This window comes from Dryobates pubescens, chromosome 35 (assembly GCF_014839835.1).
Source record: "Dryobates pubescens isolate bDryPub1 chromosome 35, bDryPub1.pri, whole genome shotgun sequence".
NCBI lineage: Eukaryota > Metazoa > Chordata > Aves > Piciformes > Picidae > Dryobates > Dryobates pubescens.
In genome coordinates, this window is record NC_071646.1 from 1,586,047 (window position 1) to 1,612,481 (window position 26,435).

General features: G+C 60.1%; 1 protein-coding gene across 1 annotated transcript in view; it reads right to left on the reverse strand.

Moving 5' to 3' along the window:
• LRRN2 (leucine rich repeat neuronal 2) overlaps positions 1–25,839 on the reverse strand; it is a 30,856-nt gene extending 5,017 nt beyond the window's left edge. Inside the window, exon 1 of the mRNA XM_054176537.1 lies at positions 25,650–25,839. The gene's annotated coding sequence lies outside the window, so the exon portion shown is untranslated. The remainder of the gene's footprint in view (positions 1–25,649) is intronic.
• Between the last annotated feature and the right edge of the window lie 596 nt (positions 25,840–26,435).

Here is a 26,435-nt window from a genome sequence, read left to right on the forward strand (position 1 = left end):
TGAGGAAGAAAAAACCTTCTTTGGTGAAGAAAAGGAGGACCAGAGGTGAAAAGGAGAAGGAAAGGGGCAAAGAGACCATCAGAGAATGAGGCCAGAAGAGGGAGAGGAGAGGAGGGGTGCAGGAGAGATGGATGAGCAGGGCTGGGGAGAAGGAAGTGACAGAAGGGGTGCAGGAGAGAAGGGATGAGCAGGGCTGGGGAGAGGGAGGTGAGAGGAGGGGTGCAGGAGAGAAGGGGTGAGCAGGGCTGGGGAGAGGGAGGTGAGAGGAGGGGTGCAGGAGAGAAGGGGTGAGCAGGGCTGGGGAGAAGGTGGTGAGAGGAGGGGTGCAGGAGAGAAGGGGTGAGCAGGGCTGGGGAGAGGGAGGTGAGAGGAGGGGTGCAGGAGAGAAGGGGTGAGCAGGGCTGGGGAGAGGGAGTGTGGCTGCAGGAGCAGGCAGCAGAAACCCCAAGAAAGGGAAGGAGGGGCAGAAAAAGCCCTAAAGAAGGCAGGAGAAGGCAGGAGAATGAGAATTGATGAGGCACAGAGAAGGGAAGAGTCTTTTCATCAGCAAGTTTGCTGGATGAAGCCAGGAGATAAATCACCCTGTGGAAGGAGCCTTGGTCTCAGTGCTTGCACCGGCTGCCTCTCTCCCTCTGTCATCTGTCTAATAGCCTGGCTGCAGGAGATAAATGGCTGCAGCTGAGCCCTGGGCTCTCCTGCCCTCCCCCTCCTGCCCTCCCCTCAGCCAGCAGATCCCAGCACTTCCCCCAGCGTGCCGCTGGGCAGGGGGCGACAGGCAGCCCCTGCACCCCGAGCGGGACGGAGAGACCCCCACCGCTCCTGGGGTCCCTGGGCTGGGGAAAGCCAGGGCAGCAGCGATGCCCCAAGGGGAAGCAGACACCCCCAGCCCACCCCAGCTCTCCCTGGGCACCATGAGCTCCAGCCAAGCCCTGGATTCCTCCGGGTGAAGGCTTGAAGCGAGCAGCCTGCGACGCAGCCTCTGCCCTCGGAGCTCCCCAGCCGCTGCGGCTGCTGCTCCTGCTCAGCCTTCCTGTCCCTGTCACCAGCTCTCGGTGGAGCCAGATGAGAAGTGGCAGTTGGATGCTGTGGGAAAATCCTCTCCCCTCACCAACCCCTCCCCTTCCCATCCCCACTGCCTTCTGCTCTTTTCCATGGCATGATTCGAATCTGCAGCCAGCCCTGGGGAGAAGACTTGGAGGTGGGGAGCCAGTGGCAATGCCAAGTGCAGCATCCAGGCTCTGTCCTGCCTGAGCTGGCAGGGCTGGCATGTCCCAGCCCTCACCCCTCTGCCTGAGCTGGCAGGGCTGGCATGTCCCAGCCCTCACCTCCCTGCCTGAGCTGGCAGGGCTGGCATGTCCCAGCCCTCACCCCTCTGCCTGAGCTGGCAGGGCTGGCATGTCCCAGCCCTCACCTCTCTGCCTGAGCTGGCAGGGCTGGCATGTCCCAGCCCTCACCCCTCTGCCTGAGCTGGCAGGGCTGGCATGTCCCAGCCCTCACCTCCCTGCCTGAGCTGGCAGGGCTGGCATGTCCCAGCCCTCACCCCTCTGCCTGAGCTGGCAGGGCTGGCATGTCCCAGCCCTCACCCCTCTGCCTGAGCTGGCAGGGCTGGCATGTCCCAGCCCTCACCGCTCTGCCTGAGCTGGCAGGGCTGGCATGTCCCAGCCCTCACCCCTCTGCCTGAGCTGGCAGGGCTGGCATGTCCCAGCCCTCACCTCCCTGCCTGAGCTGGCAGGGCTGGCATGTCCCAGCCCTCACCCCTCTGCCTGAGCTGGCAGGGCTGGCATGTCCCAGCCCTCACCTCTCTGCCTGTTGCTGGCTTTGTAGCTGGAGGCATCCTGTGCTGGGATCATGACAAAACAGCCTCCCAAGAGCTGTGTCCATACAGGGTTGGCTGCAAGGCAATGGCAAAGCAAGCGTTGGGTGTCCTGGAAACTGAACACATCACCTCCCTCCCTGCTCCTTCCCTCCCTCCCTTCCTCCTTCCATTCTTCCCTTCCTCCTTCTCTCCCTCCCTCCCTTCCTCCCTCTCTTTTTCCTTCACTCCCTTCCTTCCTTCTTCCCTTCCTCACTTCCTTCCTGCCTTCCTCCTTCCCTCCCTCCCTCCCTCCCTTCTTTCCTTCCCTTTCCTCCCTTCCCTTTCCTCCCTTCCTCCTCCTCTCCCTCCCCCCCAGTCCAAACACCCCTGGGATGTCTGAGGGCTGCTGCTCAGGAGCCTTCCTCTCCAACCAAGCACCTTCCAAGCCCTGGGGTGGCAAAAGCAGCTGCCGTGGGCAGGGCCAAGCTCCCCTCCACAAACCTTGGCAGGGATGTCAGGAACCTGGAGAAAGGAAGACTCTGACTCTCCCCACTGCCCCCCATCAAAACCAACTCCTTCCTTCCTCACCACCCCATTCCCCTCCCCTCCTTCATCTGTATGCTCCATCACAAACCCTGCATCATCCACTGGGTGAGCACCATGGCAACACCCTGGGCATTAAACACCAGAGTTTGTGCTGCCATCACAAACAGCATTAGGCAATTTAATTAAGCAGCTGGCAAAAAGGAGAAACTTTGGCTGTTGGAGGCCTTCTGGGTTGCTGCTGTGGAGGGTTTGGGGTTTTTTTTTCCTTCTCCTTCTTTATTTTCTTTCCTTTTTGTGTTTTTAATTAAATTCCAGCTCTTGCTGCCTGCTCACAGGGCTGGGAGGATGCTGCTGCTCACAGGGCTGGGAGGATGCTGCCTGCTCACAGGGCTGGGAGGATGCTGCTGCTCACAGGGCTGGGAGGATGCTGCCTGCTCGCAGGGCTGGGAGGATGCTGCTGCTCACAGGGCTGGGAGGATGCTGCCTGCTCACAGGGCTGGGAGGATGCTGCTCACAGGGCTGGGAGGATGCTGCTGCTCACAGGGCTGGGAGGATGCTGCTGCTCACAGGGCTGGGAGGATGCTGCTGCTCACAGGGCTGGGAGGATGCTGCCTGCTCACAGGGCTGGGAGGATGCTGCTGCTCACAGGGCTGGGAGGATGCTGCCTGCTCACAGGGCTGGGAGGATGCTGCCTGCTCGCAGGGCTGGGAGGATGCTGCCTGCTCACAGGGCTGGGAGGATGCTGCCTGCTCACAGGGCTGGGAGGATGCTGCCTGCTCACAGGGCTGGGAGGATGCTGCTGCTCACAGGGCTGGGAGGATGCTGCTCACAGGGCTGGGAGGATGCTCCTGCAGCCTCTCTACAGCTTCACCCCCACCCTGCCTTGTTCTGCCCTGCCCAAAGCAAACCACAGAATGGTTTGGCTGGGAAGGGCTCTGAAAGGTTACCCAGATCCAACCCTCCTGCCCTGGGCAGGGACACCTCCCACTAGCCCAGCTTGCTCAAGGCCTCATCCAGCCTGGCCTTGAGCACCTCCAGGGAGGGGAGCAGGAGCTCTAAGGTCTCCAAGATCATCACATCCAACCAGCAACCTAACAGCAGCAGCAGCAGCACCACCACCACCACGCCACATCCCCAGGTGCCACAGCACAGCACACTTCAGCCCTGAGCTGCAATTTTAGGTCATTATCCCCTGAAACAAACAAACAAACAAACAAACATTTCCAGAAGAGGTCCTGGTCCCCTCCCAAGCCAGCAGCACAGAGCTGCTGCTGCTCTGCTGAGCCTCCTGCTGCTGCTGCCTCTCCTTGGCCAAACCTCGTTCCGTGCAGACCACCTCCGGAGCTGCTCTTCTGTGGGGCCTTCTCCTGCATCTCTGCTGGCAGGGGAGTTGGGGGAGGGGGCGGGGAGGGTGATTTCTGCTTGTCGAGGAGGAAGCCAGGAGATAAAAAGCTGCTTGCAGCATGCAAAGCAAACAGCTCAGCTGCCTGCACCTCGCTCTTGCTCCTGACTGCCAGGAGCCGCAGGGCAGGAGCGCTGCCTGCTTCTTATCTGCCTGCTTCTCCCTCTCTCTGTCTCTGTCTCTCTCTCTCTCTCTCCCTTCAGATGTTTTTTAATGAGGAGGGCTGGGAAATAAGCCTGCTCTGCTCCTTCTGTTTGCTTAGGGCTCCTGGAAGCCTTGTGGTTGCTCTGCCGTCCTCCAAATTGCTCCCACAGGTTTCCTGTGGCTGCCTGGAGAAGCTGCTGCCAGCCTCAGGCAACAGCCTCCAGCCTGCTGCCTGCAGGATTCGGCCCTGCTCGGCCCACACGCTGCCCACGGGGTGCTGAGCGCATCCCAGAGCAGCTTTTTGGTCCCACGCTCCTTGCCTGGGGATAAGCAGGGTCCCATCCCACCGGGGTCCAGAGGGGCTGAGGGCATGCTCCAGGAGGAGCTGGGATGCCTGGGCTGGGGGTCCCTGCAGAGCAGCTTCTCCAGATCATGGCTCAGCAGGGCTCAGGCTTTCTGAAGGCTTATTCCTAGAATCACAGAGCTGGACTGGAGCTGCCCAGGCTGCCCAGGAGATGCCCAGGCTGCCCAGGAGCTGCCCAGGCTGCCCAGGAGATGCCCAGGCTGCCCAGGAGATGTCCAGGCTGCCCAGGAGATGCCCAGGCTGCCCAGGAGCTGTCCAGGCTGCCCAGGAGATGCCCAGGCTGCCCAGGAGCTGCCCAGGCTGCCCAGGAGATGCCCAGGCTGCCCAGGAGCTGCCCAGGAGCTGTCCAGGCTGCCCAGGAGCTGTCCAGGCTGCCCAGGAGATGGCCAGGCTGCCCAGGAGCTGCCCAGGCTGCCCAGGAGCTGTCCAGGCTGCCCAGGCTGGAGATGTTGCTGGCACTGCTCAGACCTCAGGCCCATTGCTGCCTTTGGTCTGCTGCTTCATTTAAGTCCCCACTAATCCCCCACCTGCCACCTGCCCTTCCCAGCTGTCACTGCTCTGGGTCACTCTTTCCAGAGCTATCTCCAGGGTCTTCTCCCTGAGGGGCAACAGCTAATTCAGAGCCCTGCAAAAGCCATGGCTGAGCCTCTGAGAGCCCAGCACAGGGCTTCAAGGGACATTTCCTTCCTCAATCACCCCGAGGCTTCAGGAGATGCTGGCTGTGATCAAGAGAGCTTCCAGGCCCCAGCATGTCTGGAGCTGCCTGGAGCTGTGTGCCCCAACCCCAGCAGCCACAGAGAGCTCCTGCAGTGCCAGGATGCTCCAAGCATCCCAAGTCCATTCAAGACCCTCACTGCTGTGCTTGCAAGGGATCATTTGGGTTGGAAAAGACCTTTAAGAGGATCAAGTCCAACCATTCTCTAGCTCCACATGCTCCACACTGTCACAAAACAAGTGGTGCTTGATGCACACCTTCTGGCTCTGCACTGACCCCCAGCTCACAGCAGCCATGGTCCTTGCCCCAGGACCTTCCTGGCCAAGGCTCAGCCCTACCCTGCCCAAGCTGGAGGCAGAAGAAGCAGCTCCCATCCCCACAGCAGTGTGCCCAGCAGCAGGGAGCAGTGCCTCAGGCACAGCCTGTCCCTGGCACCGCTGTGCCATGGCTGAGAGACAAACAGCCCCAGCCTGGTAATGAGCTCCCCCAGCCCCACCTCCCTGCTGTGCTCGTCAATAATTCAGGCCAGCTCCTGAACTGCCTGGAAAACACCTCCAGGTCTTTCCTAATGAGCTCACTATGGACCCAGCAGCCAAGGCTGGAGGAGCAGGGAGAGCCATTCCCTCCACCAGCAGCACACTCAGAGCCATTCCCTCCACCAGCAGCACACTCAGAGCCATTCCCTCCACCAGCAGCACACTCAGAGCCATTCCCTCCACCAGCAGCACACTCAGAGCCATTCCTTCCACCAGCAGCACACTCAGAGCCATTCCCTCCACCAGCAGCACACTGAGAGCCATTCCTTCCACCAGCAGCACACTGAGAGCCATTCCCTCCACCAGCAGCACATTGAGAGCCATTCCCTCCACCACCCTCACACTGAGAGCCATTCCCTCCACCAGCAGCACACTGAGAGCCATTCCCTCCACCAGCAGCACACTCAGAGCCATTCCCTCCACCAGCAGCACACTGAGAGCCATTCCCTCCACCAACAGCACACTGAGAGCCATTCCCTCCACCAACAGCACACTGAGAGCCATTCCCTCCACCAGCAGCACACTCAGAGCCATTCCCTCCACCAGCAGCACACTGAGAGCCATTCCCTCCACCAGCAGCACACTGAGAGCCATTCCCTCCACCAACAGCACACTGAGAGCCATTCCCTCCACCAGCAGCACACTGAGAGCCATTCCTTCCACCAGCAGCACACTGAGAGCCATTCCCTCCACCAGCAGCACACTGAGAGCCATTCCTTCCACCAGCAGCACACTGAGAGCCATTCCCTCCACCAGCAGCACATTGAGAGCCATTCCCTCCACCACCCTCACACTGAGAGCCATTCCCTCCACCAACAGCACACTGAGAGCCATTCCCTCCACCAGCAGCACACTCAGAGCCATTCCCTCCACCAGCAGCACACTGAGAGCCATTCCCTCCACCAACAGCACACTGAGAGCCATTCCCTCCACCAGCAGCACACTGAGAGCCATTCCCTCCACCAGCAGCACACTCAGAGCCATTCCTTCCACCAGCAGCACACTGAGAGCCATTCCCTCCACCAGCAGCACACTCAGAGCCATTCCCTCCACCAGCAGCACACTGAGAGCCATTCCTTCCACCACCCTCACACTGAGAGCCATTCCCTCCACCAGCAGCACACTGAGAGCCATTCCCTCCACCAGCAGCACACTGAGAGCCATTCCCTCCACCAGCAGCACACTCAGAGCCATTCCCTCCACCAGCAGCACACTCAGAGCCACCTAGGGCAGGCCACCACCATGCTTGGAGTGGATGATCTCCAGAGGTCCCTTCCAAGCCTCCCCTCCCAGGCAGGGGCTCTGGGGCTCTCTGAGAGGCAGCCTCAGCTCCCACCAAGCCACTACCACCACTAGCAGTGGGCTGCAAGCCAGCATCTGGCAGTTGCTCCAACTCCAGTGACCTCAGGGAGCCTGAGACTGGGTGAATGCCTTCTAAAGCCTTCTCTCTGCTGCTTATCCACAGCCAGCATGGCCAGAAGGGTTAATTCCACCCCCTCCCCGCCCTCCCCTCTTTCCTGAAGGGGAGATTTCATGCCATGCTGAGTAAATAAAGGAATGTGATAGCACAAAGGGCTGCAGCTCAGTCTATTAGATGGCTCTGCAGTGTTGCAGGGCATCTGTCAGCACCAATCACCATGACTGATGACTTATCAGCAATGGACCTGACGTTTCCCAACGAGCTGTTTTGATAGAGCTGTCACTCAGAGGGGGATCTCAAATCAAATAATGATAATAATAATGGTGAGGGGGGGGGAAAGAAAACACCAAACACCTAAACAAACCCAAGCCAAGGCAGCAGGTAGGGACAGGAGCAGAACTGGAAAGCTTTTGCAGCAGCTTTCCCTTCTGGCCACACCTGGAGTCCTGTGTCCAGTTCTGGGCTCCTCAGATTAAGAAGGACATTGAGAGGCTGGGAGGTGTCCAGAGAAGGGCAACAAAGCTGGGGAGGGGTCTGGAGCACAGCCCTGGGAGGAGAGGCTGAGGGAGCTGGGGTTGCTTAGCCTGCACAAGAGGAGGCTCAGGGGAGACCTCATTGCTCTCTGCAACTCCCTGAAGGGAGGTTGTAGCCAGGTGGGGGTTGGTCTCTTCTCCCAGGCAAGCAGCACCAGAACAAGAGGACACAGTCTCAAGCTGTGCCAGGGGAGGTTCAGGCTGGAGGTGAGGAGAAAGTTCTTCCCAGAGAGAGTTGTTAGCCACTGGGATGTGCTGCCCAGGGAGGTGGTGGAGTCCCCATCCCTGGAGGTGTTTAGCAAGAGCCCGGATGGGCTGCTTGGTGCCATGGTTAAGTTGCTCAGATGGTGCTGGGAGAGAGGTTGGACTGGATGATCTCAGAGGTCTCTTCCAACCTGGTTAATTCTATTTCTATTTCTATTCTATTTCTATTCTATTCTATTCTATTCCATCCCATCCCATCCCATTCCATCCCAACCCATCCCAGGAGGAAGAGGTGCTGGCTTTGGGGGAACTTTTAGATCAGTGTCTTGGGGTTTGGAAGGGTTGTAAGAGCTGGGGTGGGCTGCAGGGGGGTGGTGTTTGCAGACCTCTCTCTCTGTGTGTGTGAAGAGCAGGGAGAAATTCAAGAGCCATTTCCAAGCCCAGCCCCACAGCAGCAGCAGCAGCAGGAAGATGCCAAAATGTTCTTCTACATAATGCAGAAGAAAATGAAGGATTTGTATCACTTCTTCTTTTATTTTACCTTTCCAAAGCCTCCTCCAGGATATTTACACCAACCACAGCAGGGGAAGAAAGGAAGAGCTGAAATCTGCGCTGCCAAGGGGCCAAGTTTGGGGCCAGGCTCCTCTGAGGGTGCTCAGGGTGCAGATTTAGCGGCCCCAAGGCCCTCAGAAATCAAAGCACCGCAGGGAAGTGCTCTAGGAATAGAGCAGGAAAGACAAACTGCTCATCCAAAGCCACCAAAAGCCTCCCTCTGGCTGCTCAATATCTGTGATGAGCCCCTTAAGACCAGGAGTTAATGAGCACAGAGCCCAACTGCTCCAGCTCCACGGCAAAGCAGCACAAAGCAGCAGCACAAAGCAGCAGCACTCAGCATCCCCTCACTCCCCCCCAACACACCCCCAGCACCTGCACAGATAAATAGGCAGCTCCAGGGTGGCTCCAACTGGATCTTCCCGGCCCTGATGAGGCCCCATCCTTAAGTGACCCACCAGGCACCGGGGGCTGAGAGAACATCCTGCAGCCCTGAGCAGGCGCAGGGCAAGGAGGGAGCTGCTGGCTGCAGGTGGAGGGATGGCAGAATGGCCTGGTTGGAAAAGACCTTCAGACCTTGGGAGTCCAAGCACCTCCCTGCACACAGCTGGCCCTCAGCACCCCATCTAAATGTCCCCTCAGCACCCCATCTAAATGTCCCCTCAGCACCCCATCTAAGTGGCTTTGAAACACCTCCAGGGATGGTGAGTCCCCCTCCCCACAGCCCTGGGCAGCCTGGGTGGTGCTGCACTCCCCGGGCTGATGTGGTTCAGGCAGCTCAGCCTCTGCTCAGGTCCTGCCAGCAGTGATTTTAATTGCTTTTAGCTGCAGACAGGATGCCCTTCGACCTCAATTGTGCAAACAGCTAAGGGAATCAGCTCTAAGTGAGCCCCTGATGCCTGCAGGGCAAGGCTGATGCAGCTCTGGGTGAGGGCTGTGGAGTGAGCCAGGGCTGGGATCACCTCTGGATGTATCCCAGGTGGCATGAAAAAAACCAACCCCAAAAGCAAGCAACAAAACCAACCCAAAAACCCAACAAGGAAGCAAATGGAGCTGGTGGCAGCGGCAGGGAGGCTGGAGCTGAAGGGAGGTTGGAGCCATGGGGGGGTTGGGCTCTTCTCCCAGGTCAAGCAGCACCAGAAGAAGAGGACACAGTCTCAAGCTGTGCCAGGGGGAGGTTCAGGATGGATGTTAGGAAGAAATTCTTCCCAGCAAGAGAGATTGGCCATGGGAATGTGCTGCCTGGGGGGGGTGGTGGAGTCTCCATCCCTGGAGGTGTTTAGGAAGAGCCTGGATGGGGTGCTTGGTGCCATGGTTTAGTTGATCAGATGGTGCTGGGGGAGAGATTGGACTGGATGATCTCAAAGATCTTTTCCAACCTGGTCTATTCTATTCGATTCGATTCGATTCGATTCGATTCGATCCGATCCTATCCTATCCTACAAGCAGCAGAGAGTTAAAACCAGCAAGAGAGAGAGAGTGGGGGGTGGGTGGTGGGAGGGAAGCCCCCAACAAACCCTAACCCCCCGCACATCAATTCAGCCGAAGAGGAAACGGCAGCCCCAGCTTCAAAGGGCAGGCAGGAGAGGCTAACAGGCTGCGACAAAGCAAGGAGCGTGGCCACGGGCAGCCAATTCCCCTCAATAAAACTTCGATGGGCCACGATCTCTGAAAGCAAGCAGCCCACAATGGGGATTAATGGGGCTCCCCCCCCCCCATCCCTTCTCCCAGCCTGGGAAAGGCTCGGGGACGCCGGAGGGGCCAGGGGGCTGGGAGAGGAGGAGCGAGACGGAATCACTTAGCCTCCATTAGGGCAAATTAAAATCAGAAGTGAGATGACAATTACAATTTGTGACCGGCTAATTGTTCTCCTCAGAAGCTGATCGCGGTGCAGATTGGGGAAATTAATTGTTGGCACTCCCAGGTGGGTTGGCTTTGAACCCTGCCGAAGAGCTCCCTGCCGCCGCCTCTCCAGCCAGCCGCGGGGCTGCCGTCCTGCCGGGCTGCAGAGCCCTGGGCGGGGGGTTGGCAGACCCCCGCCGGAACCCCTCGCCGCCTCCAGCTTTAGTGCCTGGAGAGGAGCAGAGGACCCTTGGGGGGCTTCACCTCGAGGTGAAGGTATCTGAGCCCCTGGCTGTGTGGGGTGGCAGAACCGGGACCCGCTGCCCCCACAACGGGAGCGCTCCGCTGTCCTTGCCCGGGGGGGTGACACTGTGGCCGCGCCGGCAAAGCTCCTTCCTGCCCTTCCCCAGCTGGCACTGCTCCGGCGGCGCTGAGCCTGGCTCCCATCAATCAAACCTCCTCCTTCAGAGCATCCTTCTTGATTTTCACCCCCAGGGTGCCCGGGAAAAGGTGTTGTGAACACTCGATGGTAATTATAGCTCCTAATGGGGCTGCCAGGGAGGAGGAAGGTGCCAAACCGCAGCGGAAACAGAGACCTCCAGCTCCTGCCTTCCCTCCCACGCCCCTGGATCCTGCCAGGATCGCTGGCCACGATGGGGTTAGGTGCAGATCCCAGCCTCACAACAGCTCTGTGTCCCAGGGGCTGCAGGCTGGAGTGTGGTGTGGGCTCTCCACCCATTGCCCCCTGCAGCTGGGTCCTCTGCAGTCCCAGGGACCTCTTCCCTCTCCATCTCCCCAAGCAGCTAATGAGATGGAAAACTGATGAGGGTCTCTCTGGTAGCAGGAGGAGAGCTCAGCCTGATTTCCTAGGGCCACAGAATCACAGACTGCTGGGGGGAACAGCGAGTCCAAGCCTTCTACCAAAGCAGCCTCACCCAGGGCAGGTCACACAGGAATGTGCCAGGCTGCTCTTGAAAGTCTCCAGAGCAGGAGACTCCACAACCTCTCTGGGCAGCCTGCTCCAGGCCTCCAGCACCCTCACAACACAGAATTCTCTTCAGATGGAACCTCCTGGGGTGCAGTCCATGCCCATTGCCCCTTGGCCTGTCCCTGGGCACCACTGACAAGACTCTGGCCCCAGCCTCTTGCCCCTCACCCTTTAACTCTTGCTGAGCATTGCTCAGATCCCCTCTGGGGCTGCTCCTTTCCAGACTAAACAGCCCCAAGGCTCTCAGCCTTTCCCTTCCATCATGCCAGCAGCAGCAGCAGGCAGGCTGAAGGGCCAGGCAAGGTGGGCAGGCGGCAGCCTGTTGCCACCCCAGCAGCACAAGACTCGAGCATCTCCCCCAGACTGCAGCTCCTCTCCGTGCAAGGAGCTGCTGGGGAGGTCCTTTCCCCCAGACTGCAGCTCCCCTCCGTGCAAGGAGCCGCTGGGGAGGTCCTTTCCCCCAGACTGCAGCTCCTCTCCGTGCAAGGAGCTGCTGGGGAGGTCCTTTCCCCCAGACTGCAGCTCCCCTCCGTGCAAGGAGCCGCTGGGGAGGTCCTTTCCCCCAGACTGCAGCTCCTCTCCGTGCAAGGAGCTGCTGGGGAGGTCCTTTCCCCCAGACTGTAGCTCCTCTCCGTGCAAGGAGCCGCTGGGGAGGTCCTTTCCCCCAGTCTGCAGCTCCTCTCCGTGCAAGGAGCCGCTGGGGAGGTCCTTTCCCCCAGCCAGCTCTGAGGCACAGAGCTGCGGCAGCTCCGGCAGCCCGGGGGGTAGGGCGGGGGGAGGCTGTCGGCGCCGAGCGAGGAGCGCGGAGGCTGCCAGGGGCTGCCAGCAGCCGGGCCCGGGGATGTGCTAACTCCTCTGGCTGTACACACGGCTGCTGAGCTGTGACAACGCGACAGCAAGAGCGGCTCAGAAGCCACACAAGCGTGTGCTTGTGCCCTGCAGCAACAGGAGAGCTGGGGACACCGCTGCCCGCCAGGGAAGCAGAGAATCAGAGAACTGCTTGGGTTGGAAAAGACCTCCAAGATCAGCAGCTCCACCCAGCAGCCCAACCCCACCGCGGCCACTGAGCCACGGCCCCGAGTGCCATGGCCACAGGTCTCTTGAGCACCTCCAGGGATGGGGACCCCCTGAGCAGCCTGATCCCATCCCTGACCGAGGATGGGATCTGTTTCCAGGGCAGTTTCCCTCTGCTGTAGCTTGCAGAGAGGATCAGAGGATGGTTCCAGCTGGAGAACTGTAGAATCAACCAGGCTGAGATCATCAAGTCCAACCTACTGCCCATCACCCAACACCTCCTGACAACTCAACCATGGCTCCAAGTGCCACATCCAGTCCCCTCTTGACCACCTCCAGGGATGGGGACTCCACCACCTCCCTGGGCAGCACATCCCCAGGGCCAGTCTCTCTTGCTGGGAAGAACTTTCTCCTCACCTCCAGCCTGAACCTCCCCTGGCACAGCTTGAGGCTGGATCATCAAACCCAGTGGGGGGATCTGTGGGGGAAAGACCCCAAAGGTCACGAGAGTGGGAGGGAAAAGCCTCCCACCCTTTGCCAGCCCACAGCTGGGCTCCTGGGCTCCCTGGGCACTGTCTGGGAGAAGCTTTCCCAAGGGCTCATCTCCACTCTGCCTGTCCAAAGGATGCAGACAGCTCTGAAGTTCTGGACACTGAGTCCTTCTGAAAAATCAACCCCTTGCTGCACCAGAGCTGGGAGTGAGGAGGGCTGCTCACATCTCTTCCATTTATTTCCTCCTCTTCTCTAATCAAACCAACCAGCAGCCTGCCTGGAGCTGCAGGGGGCAGGCAGAGCCTCTCGGAGCCTCCCTCCCCGCCGCTGCTAAAGCCCAGAGCAAAGTCTCCATCCCTCTGCGCTGCTCCTGGTCGCTCAGACACCATCCTGTCGCGGTCCCTGGCCCAGCCTGTGGTCAGCTTGGGCCCTAAAATCAGCGGGGCAGTGGCCAGGGTGCCCTGTGTCCCGGCAGCACCACTGCAGATGCTGCCTGCGCTGCAGCAGCCAGCCCCGCTGACCTTCCCCGGCAGATCGGGTTGCAAACAGGAACGATCGATCGATCCCCGGCAGCACAGCCCGGGGGGGGCTGGGGGGAGGCCATTCAAGCTGCTTTATTGGCAGAACATCCCCTCCCTCCAAGCCCCCCCCTCTTCCTCTGCCCACATCAAGGGCAGCATCCTTTGGAGAGGAGATGCTCCGGGCAATGTCAAAGGCTTCTGAGCTCTGCTCCCCACGTGGCACTCTGGCTGTGAAGCCAGGCTGAGCTGCAGGCTCTGGAGGGGGCAGAGACCGGGGGTTGCCACCTGGGGAGGGCCCCAGAAATCAGGGCACAGAATCCCAGAAGGCTTTGGGTTGGAAAGGACCTCAAAGACCACCCAGTTCCAACGGGCAGGGACACCTCCTACCAGCCCAGCCAGCTCCAGGCCCCATCCCACCTGCTTCTGAACCCCCAGACTCCTCTGAGCAGCCTGTCCCAGTGCCTCACCACCCTCATGGGGGGATAATTCCTTCCTAATCTTCTCATCTAAACGGAGCTGCTTCCAGCTGGAAGCCATCCCCTCTCCTCCTGCCCCTCCTTGCCTTTGTAAAGCTCCCAGCCCCCAGCAGGGGCCCTGGGGGAGGTGGCTGATGGCAGCTTGGGCTGCTGGGCCCAGGGGCAGCCACACTGCTCCTGTCCTGATTTAGAGCCCAGGAACGGCCAGGGGCTGCTCCAGCCTTTCCCCTTGGGATATTTTAGGCAGGGATGTTCTGCCCCAGCAGTGTTTTGATGTTGGTCCCTTCAGAAGGATAAATTGAGGCTCTTTAGACTTCCTTCAGCAGGGGAGGAGCAGGTTATTGAGCAGAGCCTACAGAAAGGGAAGAATTCCTGAGTCTAATTAAAACCTAAACCAGGATGGGCTGCCTCCTGGTATTTCTCCAGAGGTGTCTGCTGCTGGAAACAATCTTTCTTCAGCTAAGCAGCATTGCTGCAGGCAGGGAGTGGGGCACAGACCAAGAGGAGAGGGGGAAGCCAGGGGATGAGGGACTGGAGAAGTTGTCTTGGGGGCTCAGCTGCTCCCTTGCCATCTCCACCTTGGTTGTCTCTTCATTCGTGGCCTGAACTGCTCTTCCAGGAGCAAAGAGAGAGGGAGAGAGAGAGCAGCCTGCAGGGACAACACATGGCCTGGGCACTGCACTGGCCAAGGGGATAGGGAGGTGGCCAAGGGGATGGGGAGGTGGCTGAGGGCATAGGGAGGTGGCTGAGGGCATAGGGAGGCTTCAGTGTCGCCAAAGCGTTTGGCAGGGGACTCCAGCATCGGCAGAGAGGCCGCGGGAAGAGATCACATCCCAGAGGCAAAGCAGGGTGAGAGCAGCCCCGGCTGCAGCCCAGCCCTGCTCCCTTTGATCTCCAGCAGCAGGTCGGTCAGGACGGCAGCGCTGCCGCTTGCTAAGTGCCGTGGAATGAGGCTCATTCCCCACCACCCCCGAGGCTCTGCCTTCTTATCTTGCTGGCACCTTCTGGCCGCCTCGGGCGCTCGCTGTGGCTGTGAGAAGAGGCTGGAGCTCCGAAACACCTCTCGAGGGCTCGATGACCCCAGGGAGTGACAGCAGAGAGCATCTCAGCAGCGTCTGAGGGGCTGTGAGGTGCTCCTGGGGGAGGCTGAGCCTGCCCTGCGCAGCTCTGCTCTCCCTTTTGCTTCCCAGCACAGAGCACATCCCGAGGAGCTGTTCCTCTCTTGCCAGATGCCCCTGAGATGCCATAAGGACTCCAGGTCCTGCCAACCCCCTTTGGGCTAGCAGGTGCCCAGGGACAGCTGGAAGCAGCTCAGTTCTCCTTTCCCTGTGCTGCTGGTCTTGGTGGCTGCAGGACAGGGTGAAGAGAAGGGAAGCTCCAGCAACAGAACTCAAGAGCAAGAGCAGATCCAGGCTGGTGGTCACCCACCAGCAAGGGGAGCAAGCCCCTGCCCCTCTGCTGCAGCAGCTTCTCCCTGCCCCTGAGAGCTCCATGGGGCCCTGCAAGCTTCAGTGCCCTGCTCAGAGACTGCAACCCCAACACTGCAGCAGCTGAGGGGGAGAAGAGAGCCAGAAGGAGAACGCTGGTGACATCCAAGGGCTGGAGGGGAAGCTGTGCCTTGCCCATGCTGCTGCCTTGGTCCCCCACATCTCTGCTTGCCCTCCATGCTCTTCCTCTTTGCACCACAGCCCCTGGTGGGTGGCTTGCACAGCCTCTGATGGCATCAGAGCTCAGAGCCACCTGGGCCTGTGCTGAGAGCCCTGCACTGCTCTCAGGGCCCAGACAGAGGTTCAGCAGCCAGAACCTGGCCCCTAGATCAATGCAAACCCACTCTGCAAATCTCCCAGGCAGCAGCTTCCCAACCTTTGCAGGGCTGCCCATGGCCATGCTTAAGCCCAAGGCCTGCCCAGGGTGTTGCTCCAGCCTTGCAGAGCGCTCAGGGATGTTCAGGAGCAGCTCAGAAGGATCTAATCCACTGCAATAAGCCTGAGCCAGGCATTACCTTTGCTATTAAACATGGACTTTAGAAAGGAAAAAAAAGTGGGCATCGATTTTTTTTTCTCCCTGGGCTGAATTTCAGGCAGGAAAAACCTTGGGGGTCTGAGCAGCAGGGCTGGAAATACAACACCCAGGCTGCAGCTCAGGCTCCCACCCCCCCAGCCCCCCAACCCTGCACCAGTCTGGGGGTTTGCACAGCCCAGGACCCCTCTTGCTTCTCCTGGAGCTCTTGCTCTCCACTCTGGCTGCCTCCTGCCCAGCTGCAGAGCTTCCTCTCCAAGCCCCTCAGCCCTCCCAGCTTCTCCTCAGCCTTGCTGGGGCAAACCCAGCCACGAGCTAGGACCTGCCCAGGGCTGCCTGCTGCCTGCTCTCTCTGCCACTCCCTGGGAAGCACTGGGAATGCTGTGCCTGGGAGCTGGGGGGGTGGACACTGAGGTAGCCCCCTCCCCCCCAAACCCAGCATGGGCTCCAGCACTGCAGGGGCTGCTCCTGCAAGGGCTGAGGGGAGACGAGGCAGCCTGCAGCAGGCACAGAAGCTGGGGATCAGTGCAAATGCCAATAAGTCATTAGGAATCATAAGAAAAATGTCCAGTTGCCATGGCAACTGCCAGGCACGGCTTTGGGGATGCTGCACCCCCTCCTCAGGCACCCAGCAGCTCGCTGGGGATGGAGGCAGAGCCTGGCGCCGTGCTCCGAGAAGCCTCCACAGCCAGGGGGGGCTCAGGGCAGCTGGGAGTGGCTGCACCAGCATCACCCTGGTGGGCTTCTGGGGGGCACTAAGCCCCCTCCCCAGGGGAGCAGCAGGGCTTTGCTACCAGCAGAGCCCCCAGAGATGCTTTCCAATGGGATGAGGACCGCCTGGTCCTCCACAAAGCGTGGGGCTGACTCGCCAAGAGCCGGGAGGGGTTGCACATCCCACCCTGCACCCACCCCCTGGGGAGCAGCCAGCACCCAGCCCCCACACCTGCACTGGGGGCTGCACCCCTGGCACTGATGGGCACTGCCCTGCCCGTGGCTGAGCCATGGGGCATGCAAAGTGAAGGGGATGGAGCAGCCCCTCGTGGGTGAGGAGCTGTTCTGAGCAAGCCCCACTCCCAGCTGATCCTAAATCACATCAGCCAAGTGCCTGCTGGCAGCCTGGGGGCAGGGGGGGGGGGTGTGGGGGTGAAGGGAAGTGCTACTGGAGCTGGAATTAGCCTGTAGGAGCAAGACTGAGATGAGCTGGGGTGAGCCAGCCCCTGGCACCACTGAGTGTGGAGGCTGCTGGGCTGGAGCTGGGGGCTCTGAGCTGAGCAGTGATCCTGAAGCTTCCTGGAGGGGCTGCAGGAAGGATCAACGTTAAGGAGCCAAAGAGCTTCCCAGCTGCTCCTTCACTCATCCCTCTCATGCTGATGGCAAAGGGCTGCCATGACCCCCCCCCAGCCCTGGCACACTGAAGCTGGAGCTGGGGTGAGCCCAAGGAAAGGCCCTGCTGGGGTGGTGATGCTCTGCTACCCACACAGAGCTGAGGGACCCTGCCAGCTAGCCTGGAGGTGCCCAGCAATGCCTGGCAGTGCCCAGAGATGCCTGGCAGTGCCCAGCCTCCCATGCTGCTCATTTTGAGAGATGCTTCAGCAAACTCCAGCCTCTGCCCATCCCCCCCTCCTCCCCCCACCCCTTCCTGCCCCCCTCCATCCACCCACAGCATCCTGCCAGGTGCCTGTGGGTTCTGCCCCCAGCCAGTGCCACCCTTCCATGCAGATCTGCCATCCCCAGCACCCACAACAGGAAAAGCTCCTTCCTGTCCTCATTGCCAGCTGTCACCCCATGGATCAAGCCCCCCCCTCCAGTCACTGAGCCACCACCTCACCCAGTGCCTGTCCACCAGGCAGGGGCAGAGCTGGGGAGCTGCCCCTCTCCCATCAGCTGCAGGAGCCTCCAGCAGTGTCCCCACGCCACAGCTGCATGTGGCTGGTGGAAATGTCACCCACCCGGGGCTTGGGGCTCCCCCAGGGATCATTTCCCTCCTTTTTGGGGTGGGTTTGGGTTTGGGTTTGGTTGATTCACAGGATTAGATCACTTCCGAGCTTCCCTGAGCAGCTCTCTGCCTCTTAGTCATCCCAGGGCTGCTGCAGGGCCTGGGAAGCACCAAGGGGCAGCCCTGCAGTGGCACAGGGGGAGGGATGGCATGGGGGCAATGCCTGGCTGCAGGAAGGGCAGGAGAGGAGGGGCAAGAAGCTACCTGGCCCCCAGCACAGCGAGCTGCCAGCTTCTGCAGGTGGTGCAAAGGGAGGATTGAGCCCCTGGGAGGCAGGAGCAGCATCCAGCCTCTCCTCTCACTCCGGCTGCAGACTTATCCCCACCCCCACCCCGCGGCTCTTAAACCCCCTCAGCCCCACGCCTCTGCTATGCACAGGCAGTGCCCAAGGAGATCCTCTGCACCAAGGACACCAGGAGAAAGAAGATGGCACCGAGCCCTAGGCAGGGGGGATGGAGCTGCAGCCAGCTCTGCCTTCATCTGAGAGGGGTCAGGGGGTGGCTGGGTGGGGGCAGAGATGCCAAGTGGCAGCAGAAGTGGGATGCCCTGTGCTGGGAGAAGCAGGGAGCTGTGTGCCAGGGGGAGCAGGGTGCTTGATGAGGCCATGGTGCATCATCCCCTTCCCAGCACCCCACTGATGCCCCAGGGCGAAATGACTTAGGCAGCAAGCTGCTCTCCCCCCACCCCCTCCTCCTCCATGCTCACCCTTCAGAGCTCTCAAGCAGATGCAAGATGCCAGCTCAGGCTGCTGGGTGCCAGCCCCTGGCTCCCTGTGCTGCAGAGCTGCAGCCCTGCTGCTGCTGCCAGCTGAGGTTTCGGTGTGAGAAGCGAAGCCTCCTGGATGCAAACAGCCTGGGTCCTGTAGCTGCCCCTAAACCCTGGGCAAAACAGGAAGACCTCTGTGTGTGCCAAGCCAGGGAGGACAACCCTGGCCAGGCTGGGGGGGGGGGGGGGGCAAGGGGAATATGACTACAACTCAATGACCTGAGAGGTCTTTTCCAATCAAACCCAGTTCCGTGGCTCCATGGCTTCCCAGGAGGCTTGAACCAGCCAGCAGGGAGTCAGCTAAAAATTAAAGAGCCATAAAGGGAGCTGGAGAGTGGCACTGGGAAAAGAAAACACCGAAGCAACAACCCTTTTGTCTTCTTTAACAACAGCTGCCTGAAAAGGAGAGGACAGGAGGGGATTTAAAACCAGGCTCTGAGCACCCCCGGGCTGCAGGGGGCTGTCCCTGCCCACGGCAGGGGGCTGCAACTGGATGAGCTTTAAGGTCCCTTCTAGCCAAAACCATTCTGGGATTCTGTGGTTTTGGGGATGGGGAAGCAGCAGAGCAGCCCTCAAAGCCAGGAGCCTGGTGGTGGAGCCAAGGCTGCCCTTGCTCCTTGCTCCTTCCAGCACAGAGATGAATCCTGCTGCTCCCCAGGAGCTGATGGAGCCAAGGCTGCCCTTGCTCCTTGCTCCCTCCAGCACAGGGATGAATCCTGCTGCTCCCCAGAGGCTGCTGGAGCCCAGGCTGCCCTTGCTCCTTGCTCCTTCCAGCACAGGGATGAATCCTGCTGCTCCTCAGCAGCTGATGGAGCCAAAGCTGCCCTTGCTCCTTGCTCCCTCCAGCACAGGGATGAATCCTGCTGCACACCAGCAGCTGCTGGAGCCAAGGCTGCCCTTGCTCCTTGCTCCTTCCAGCACAGGGATGAATCCTGCTGCTCCCCAGCAGCTGCTGGAGCCAAGGCTGCCCTTGCTCCTTGCTCCCTCCAGCACAGGGATGAATCCTGCTGCTCCCCAGGAGCCATCTGGCTGCCTCTTGCTGCTGGAGAGCTGGAGCTGCTCAGCAGCACACAGAACCAGTGGGCTTTGGGACAAACCTCCCAGCTCCATCCTCTGCCTCCAGCAGCAGCAGCATGTAGGAGTTTGGAAAAGTGACTCAGAAATAGGACTGGGCAGAATTTTCCATGGGAATTAAAGGGCTTTGCTGGAAAACCTCAGTGTCTGATCCACCACAGGGAGCTGAGAATTGGGATCAAAGCCTGCAGGAGCCTTTTGGGCCAGAGTTGAGAGTCTAAAGGGGCTTTTTGACTCATGTCAGCAGCTTTGATTAGGTGGTTATCAAACAGTGGTTTGAATCATTTAGCTTGGAAAAAGACCTTTAAGATGATTGAACAACCAAACCACTGCATTCAATTTAATAACCAGGCTCTGAAGGGCTGACAGTCAGCATCCAGCACAGATCAAAGTGGTTCCCTTCTGAATGCCTCACAAATAGGGACAACAACAATTGCACACAGTCAGAGGGATTGGAAGGGACCTCTGGAGCTCACCCAGTCCAACTCCCCCTGCTCCAGCAGGGCACCCTCAGCAGCTTGCCCAGGAGCACGCTGGCCAAGGGGGGGTTTGGAAGCTCTCCACACCAGGAGACTCCACAACCTCCCTGGGCAGCCTGCTCCAGGCCTCCAGCAGCCTCACACCAAACAACTTTCTCCTTAAGTTCAAGTGAAGCCAACTTGGGTGAAGTTTGTGCCCAGGGCCCCTTGTCCTGTCCCTGGACACCACTGCCAAGAGCCCAGCCCCAGCCTCTTTGCCCCTCACCCTTTAGCTCTTGCTGAGCACTGCTCAGATCCCCTCAGAATTTCCTCCTTGCTTCTCCCCTGCTCCACTTTCAAACCGTTTCCCCTCATCCTATCACCCCAAGCCCTTCTGCACAGCCTCTCTCCACCCTTCCTAGAGCTTCAGATGAGCTTTGGGCTGAAGATGCTTTCATCCCTCTCCCCCAAAACCAGAGAGCTGGGAAGAGCCGGTTGCAATTCAACCCTTTCCCCTCCCTCCATCCCTCCCCCCACCTTTGCTTTTAGCGCTGATTACCAATTCCTCCCTGATGAAGGCTTTTAAACTCAAAGGCAGCGTTATTAGGGCTGAGAGGAGCCCAGTGGCTGTCCGCATGCAAAACAATTCGCTCAGCTTGAGCCTCCCAACAGCTTCAGCTCAGCTTTGGTCAACAGGAAAGGACAAAGCTTGGGCAGGCTCCGACCTCAGCCTGCAGATTGAATCCGGGACTGATGATTTCTTTGCTCCTCCCTTCCCCTTTTTATGTCAGGTTACGAATGCCACCGAGCACGGGTGGCTAATCACCCCCAGGATGTGCTCTCAGAGCTGCTGGGCAGCCCCGGCTCGGGTCAGGAGCGTTTCCAAGCTGCTGGAGGTGGTGGTTGGAGGCAGGGGGTGGGGGGGAACGGGGAGCTGGGGTTAATTCTGAGCAGAGGTTGGGGAATCATTTCTCACAAGTAATTTATTGACTAAGTTTTGCCTCTTTTTTTTTTCCTCTCCCCCCCCGCCCCCTTCCTCCTCCCCGCTGCCTGGGTGAAAAGCACCCCAGTGCTGAGAGCCAGCGCAAGACTTAGGCGCCACTTAAGTCCCAATTAAGGCCTTTGTGAATTGTCTGGGAACGGATCCCAGCTCTCCCCATATTTATTTGTTATTCAGAGTGACACAACAAACAGAGCCCAGGCTGAATCCCGGCGCTGCGGAGTGTTTGCAAACACTGCCCCGGGGAGCACCGGCTGCCAGGGGGCACGGAGAGCTACTCGGCACCTTCATGCCGAAGGGAGGGATGGGGGGATTAGGAGGGACACCCCCCACCCCCTCCTCTGCCGCATCGAGGAGCCCCAAGTGCTGCCCACTGCTAGGGGGAGGGGTGGAAGGAGGAAGGTGGAAGGTGCTGGGGCTGCTGAGGTGCAAGTGGGCAGCGAGCACGGTGCTGCCAGAGAAACTGCTTGGGTGGCAAAAGGCTTCTGAGATCATCCAGCAAGCCAACACCACCACCGTGGCCACTGAACCGTGGCCACTGAACCATGGCCACAGACTGCTTGAACCCCTCCAGGGCTGGGGACTCCTCCACCTCCCTGGACAGCCTCTGCCAACCCCTGACCACTCTGGCAGCAAAGAAATTTGTCCTCATCTCCAACCTGAGCCTCCCCTGGCACAACCTGAGGCCATTCCCTCTTGTTCTGTCACCTGATGCCAGGGAGAAGAGCCCAACCCCCACCTAGCCCCAACCTGGCTGCATGTGGTCCCACGAGCCCCTCGCCCCTGCTCCACGCCAGGGTGCCCAGGGGGCCACCGTGGATGCCCCACGGGGGGTTTGCAGCATCTCAGAGGGGTTTGGCTCTCCAAACAAGGCAGAGTGCCAGGGGCTCCCCTGCCCTGGAAAAGGATGCTCAGAGCAGCTCTCCCCTCAGCCTCCTTTTTCCTCTCCTCTTCCACCTGCTCCTCCCCAGCCCTGTCCTCCAGCTCCTTCACCACCTTGGTTGCCCTTCTCTGGACACCCTCCAGCACCTCAATGTCTTTCCTGCAGCGAGAGACCACCACACATCAAGGGACCCCCCAAGCACTGCCCACTGCTTGGTGGCAATGGAAAGGGGGAAAGCAAAGGGCCTTGGTGCTGCTCCGAGGTGCAGCTGGGGCCATCTGGGACACGGTTTAGAGGCCACGGTGGGGCTGGGTTGATGGTTGGACCTAATGATCTGAGAGGTCTTTTCCAAACCTTAATGGTTGTGATTTTCTCAGCCATTTATTGCCTCCTTAAAAGCCACCCCTTGGAACAGCCTCTTTACAGCCCCCACCATAAATATCTCCATCACAAACCGCTCTCTGCTGTCAACAGGCCACTAAAGCTCCACATCTATTTCACCACCTATGAGCTGGCTGATGGCCTGGAACCCTCTCAGGCATTTCAGCAGCTGCTCTGCTCCAGCACAGGAAGGAAAGGACATGCAAGGGGACCCAGGGTGCAAAGGGCTCAGCAGGTGGGGGGCAGCCTGGTCCCCACGAGGAGCTCGACCCAAAAGCATCAGCACCCAAACCTTGGACTCAGCCCCAGAATCCCAGGGTGGAGCCTCAGCCACAGGAGAAAGTTGTAAACTCTTCTCACATCGATGTTTGCCCTGAGGTTGTGCCAGGAGTGAGAGGGGATGGCCTCAAGCTGCACCAGGGGAGGCTTAGGTTGAGCATTAGGAACCGATTTCTGTGGCCAGGGATTGGCACAGGCTGCCCAGGGAGGTGGTGGTGGAGCCACTGCTCAACAAAGCGTGGCCATGGCACCTGGGGCCAGGGTGTAGTGGCCGTGGTGGGGTTGGGTTGGACCTGACCTTCGAGGTCTTTTCCACCCCACACAGCTCTGTGACCCTGTGAGCCAGCAGCACTCTGTGCTCAGCGAGCAGCAGCAGCCAGAATTCTCCTCCGTTGTGGCTTTCCCCCCAGCCAGGGCTGGGCAGAGCTGCAGTTTTAGATGCAGAGCACAGGGAGGGCATTTCCCAGCCCTCCTCAGAACAACAATTCCATTTCCAGGAGGAGAACCAAAGTCACAGGTACCTCCCACACATGCTGAGCAGAGCAACAGAGACCATCAGTCAGTGCTGGGTGGGGGGGAGGGAGGAGGGGAGTTTGCAACTTGTCTTTGGCAAAGGGAAGGGAAACAACTCCTGGGCCTGATTCCTGGCAACAACTACAAAAAAGATGGGAGAGAGGAGGAAGGGAGGGTGGTGGTGAGACTGTGTGCAGGGAGAGGATGACACAGGCCATGGGGCTGGCATCTCTGCCCTTGAGGAGATCAGGCCCTGTGCCACAGGAATGCTTTTAGGGCAGAAAGGGAGAGGCAGTGCCCAGGGTTTACACTGCAGGTGATTCAGGAGCTAGGGCAGAGGGGCAGAGCCCCATGCTGGGGTTCTGGGGAGGTGCTGGTGGGCTGGTGAAGTCCTCAGCCTTCCAGATGCCCACCTGACACAAGCTCTGGAGCTTTCTAGCATCCTCCCTCCCTGTCCTAGCTGGGAAATCTCGGATCACCTCCCTGCACAGCAGTGATCAGCTACAGCCAGGACAAACCCTCTGCAGCCAGGAGCCAGCACAGCCCCCGGAAGCCAGAGGAGCTGTGCCTGGGGAGAGCAGCCGAGGCTCTGCCCTGGGAGTGGGAGCCTCCACGGAACCTCCCTTGAAGCACAGAGCAGAGGCACTGCCCCAGCTCCCCAGGGAGCTCATTATGCAGATCAAGAGACAGCGCTGTGGGGAAAGGGATTTCCTGATGCTCCCACACCCCTCAGCCAGGTGGGATGGGTCTGGGTCAGGGTCCTGCCTCTCTCAGCCCCCACTTGCCCTGCACCACAGGGGTTTTGCAGGCTCTGTGGTGGGTGCTGGCTTGAGCTCCTGGGTTTGCATTGCAGAAGGTACTAAAAGGTCTCACCGAAGGGAAGGGGTTTGGAAAGGCTGAGGAGCAGAGACTCAGACTTGGCCCTCAGCCCTGCTCTGTGCAGCCACTCACACCAGCACCCCCTGAGTGCCAAGCCAGCCCCCAGTGCCCACAAAGAGGACCCAAGGTGCTGGGTCACAGCACTTAGCTCTGCCTCTGCAGTGGGGAGAGGAGAGCCAAGAGCCCTGGGAAGGGCCCTAGTGGCTGGGCCAGCAGCATCCCCGGGCGGGGGGGAGCTGGGTGATGGTGACCCACGTCCCGGTGGGCACCCACAGGAGAAGCCCCACGGCAGGGAGCAGTCAGTGCCCCAGGAAACTCGCACAGAGCCACATCCAAGCAGCCCGGGGCTGCACCACGCTCGGGCTCGGGGAGCCAGCGACGAGGCATTTCCTTCCCAGCCTTGCTGCGAGCGCTGCCTGCATCCAGGCTGCGGGAGCAGAGCTGCTCATCCCCACAGCAACAGCAAGGGCTGGGTCCTGGCTCCGCGCTGGCACAGCAGGGATAAGCCAGGCAGCATCTGTGCGGAGCTGCTGAGCCCCCAGCCCCGGCAGATCCGTGGCTTCAGGAGCCACAGCCTCATTGCCAGAGGCGATGGCAGCAACTGCCTGCAACTTCCAGCAAGAGCCTCCCTGGGAGCCTTGCTCCAAGGGTCGTTTTCCCACCTCGCAATGCCCCAACGCTAAGCAATCTCCCTCCCTCCCTCCGGGGTCCCACTGCCAGGCTGGGACAAGCCCTGGGAGGCAAAGGCTCGGTCCCATTCTCAGTCACAGGAGAGAGGCATTGCTCAGACCTCTGAAATGCGATTTTTTTGCAGGCTCTGGCAGGAAGTAAGAGGAAGTGGGGAGGGTTCAGCACCTGCCTGAACATCGGGGAGAGACGAGGACAAGCAAAGCCTCAGCCTCGCACGAGATGCTTCCCAACCCTGAGCATCCCTCTTGGAGCACAGAGTCCCCCCGGGACCCCCGGTGTCCATCGGTCCCCCAGGGCACAGCCACACGCCCCACGACTACTTAGAGAGGGGACTGCAGGGGGATGCATGCCCTGTGGAGCCGCGCTGGGGAGGCACAGGCAGAGGAGCAGGGATAGGAAGGGTTGAGATAAAAAAGCCCCCACAGAACCAGCAGAGAAATCATCCAAACGACACCGTGGGTCCATGGTTTGCTTTGCCATCGCCTTCTGCTTGCAACCTGTCCTCTCCCTTGGGTGGATCGAGGCAGGCAGGGGTGGGTACAGGGGAGGCAGCCCAAAGGACCAGGCTGGTTTATTTGTCACAGCCTCTCTTTGTACCTCGTTCACTCCTTTAACCTTCCCCACGGAGCTCAGGCACAGAGGAGTTAACGCACGGAACGCTGCTCCCGGCACGATCCCATCCTGCCGTCATTCCCGTGCCAGGCTGGATGTCGGGCTCAGCAGCACCGACTCCAGCCCATCGCTATGGGGTCCACCCGTCTGGGGTTACCCCAGACTCCCACCGGCGTCTGGATGAGAAGCAACTGAATCCCGGAGGAGTTTCCAGGACGGGGGAATCCAGCTCCCACCATCGGCGCTGAGGGAAACCTCCTCCTTTCCCTTGGCTGCCTCAGGCACCCCTTGCCCCCTCCTGGACCCTGCTGCATTCCCTATTTTCACTCTTCCCCCCCCCCCCCCCCCCCTTTTCTTTCCAAACCAACCATTCCTCCTCCGAGGCAGCACCCGGCGAAAGCAAAGCTCTGGAAAGAAAGGGAGGGGAGGGGGGGGAAATAAATAAATCCCACCCAAACAAAGTGCCGAGCAGCCAGCTCGGTGTTGCAGAACCCCCAGCAACGGCAACCCCCCTCCAAAATCACAGCCGAGAGCGGGGGGCTGGAGCCCAACTTACCCTTGGGCTCTCCTCCTGCCTGCCGGGCTCGCTGTCATCCGCCCGCCTGCTTCCCAGCCCCAGCTGGCCGCGCATCTGGCTCGGGCAGAGCCCCCGCCGGCAGACAAAGGGCCGAGCTCGCGTCGGACCTGCTCCAACTGGGGGCTCTGCCCTTGTCCTTTCAGCAGTGGTGGCGGTGGGGGACGCCAGGGACAGGAGGCCACCCCCTGCCACGCTGTCCCCACGCTCGTCCTCAACGCCCGCTCCGGAGGCGGCGGGGAGAGACCTTCCTCCTTCCCTCGCACGGCTCCTTTGCAGCCGCACACTCCCTGCTGCCTGCAAACGCTCCCTTCCTCCTCCTCCTCTCTTCTCCCCTCCCTTTCCCAATCCTCCTCCTCCTCCTCCTCCTCACCACTCCAGTCTTGTCGCCACGACCGTGCCACCCACCTGAATCAGCTCCTGCCTGCTGCACGCTTAACTCCTGCGGCTCTGGCAAACACCCGAGGGGCACCCCCAGCCCTTTTGGGGTGATGCTCCCGAGGACCAGCGAGAAAAAGCTCCCGCTAAAGCTGAGCTGGTTGCTGGCACCCCTTGGCATCTGCAGAGCATCCTGCTCCCTCTGCAGCCGAGCCTGCTGCAGCACAGGGGTCCCCCCTCCGTGGTCACCAAGCCCGGGAAGGGGGGTGGGGGGTGAGGGGAGTGTTCTCCCACGGTGCTGTGTAGCCCCAAATCAGGAGCAAAGCAGGAGATTCTCCAGGGTGGACTTTTGCCCCAGCTCCCAGCACTTGGAGAGCTTTATTTGCCTCT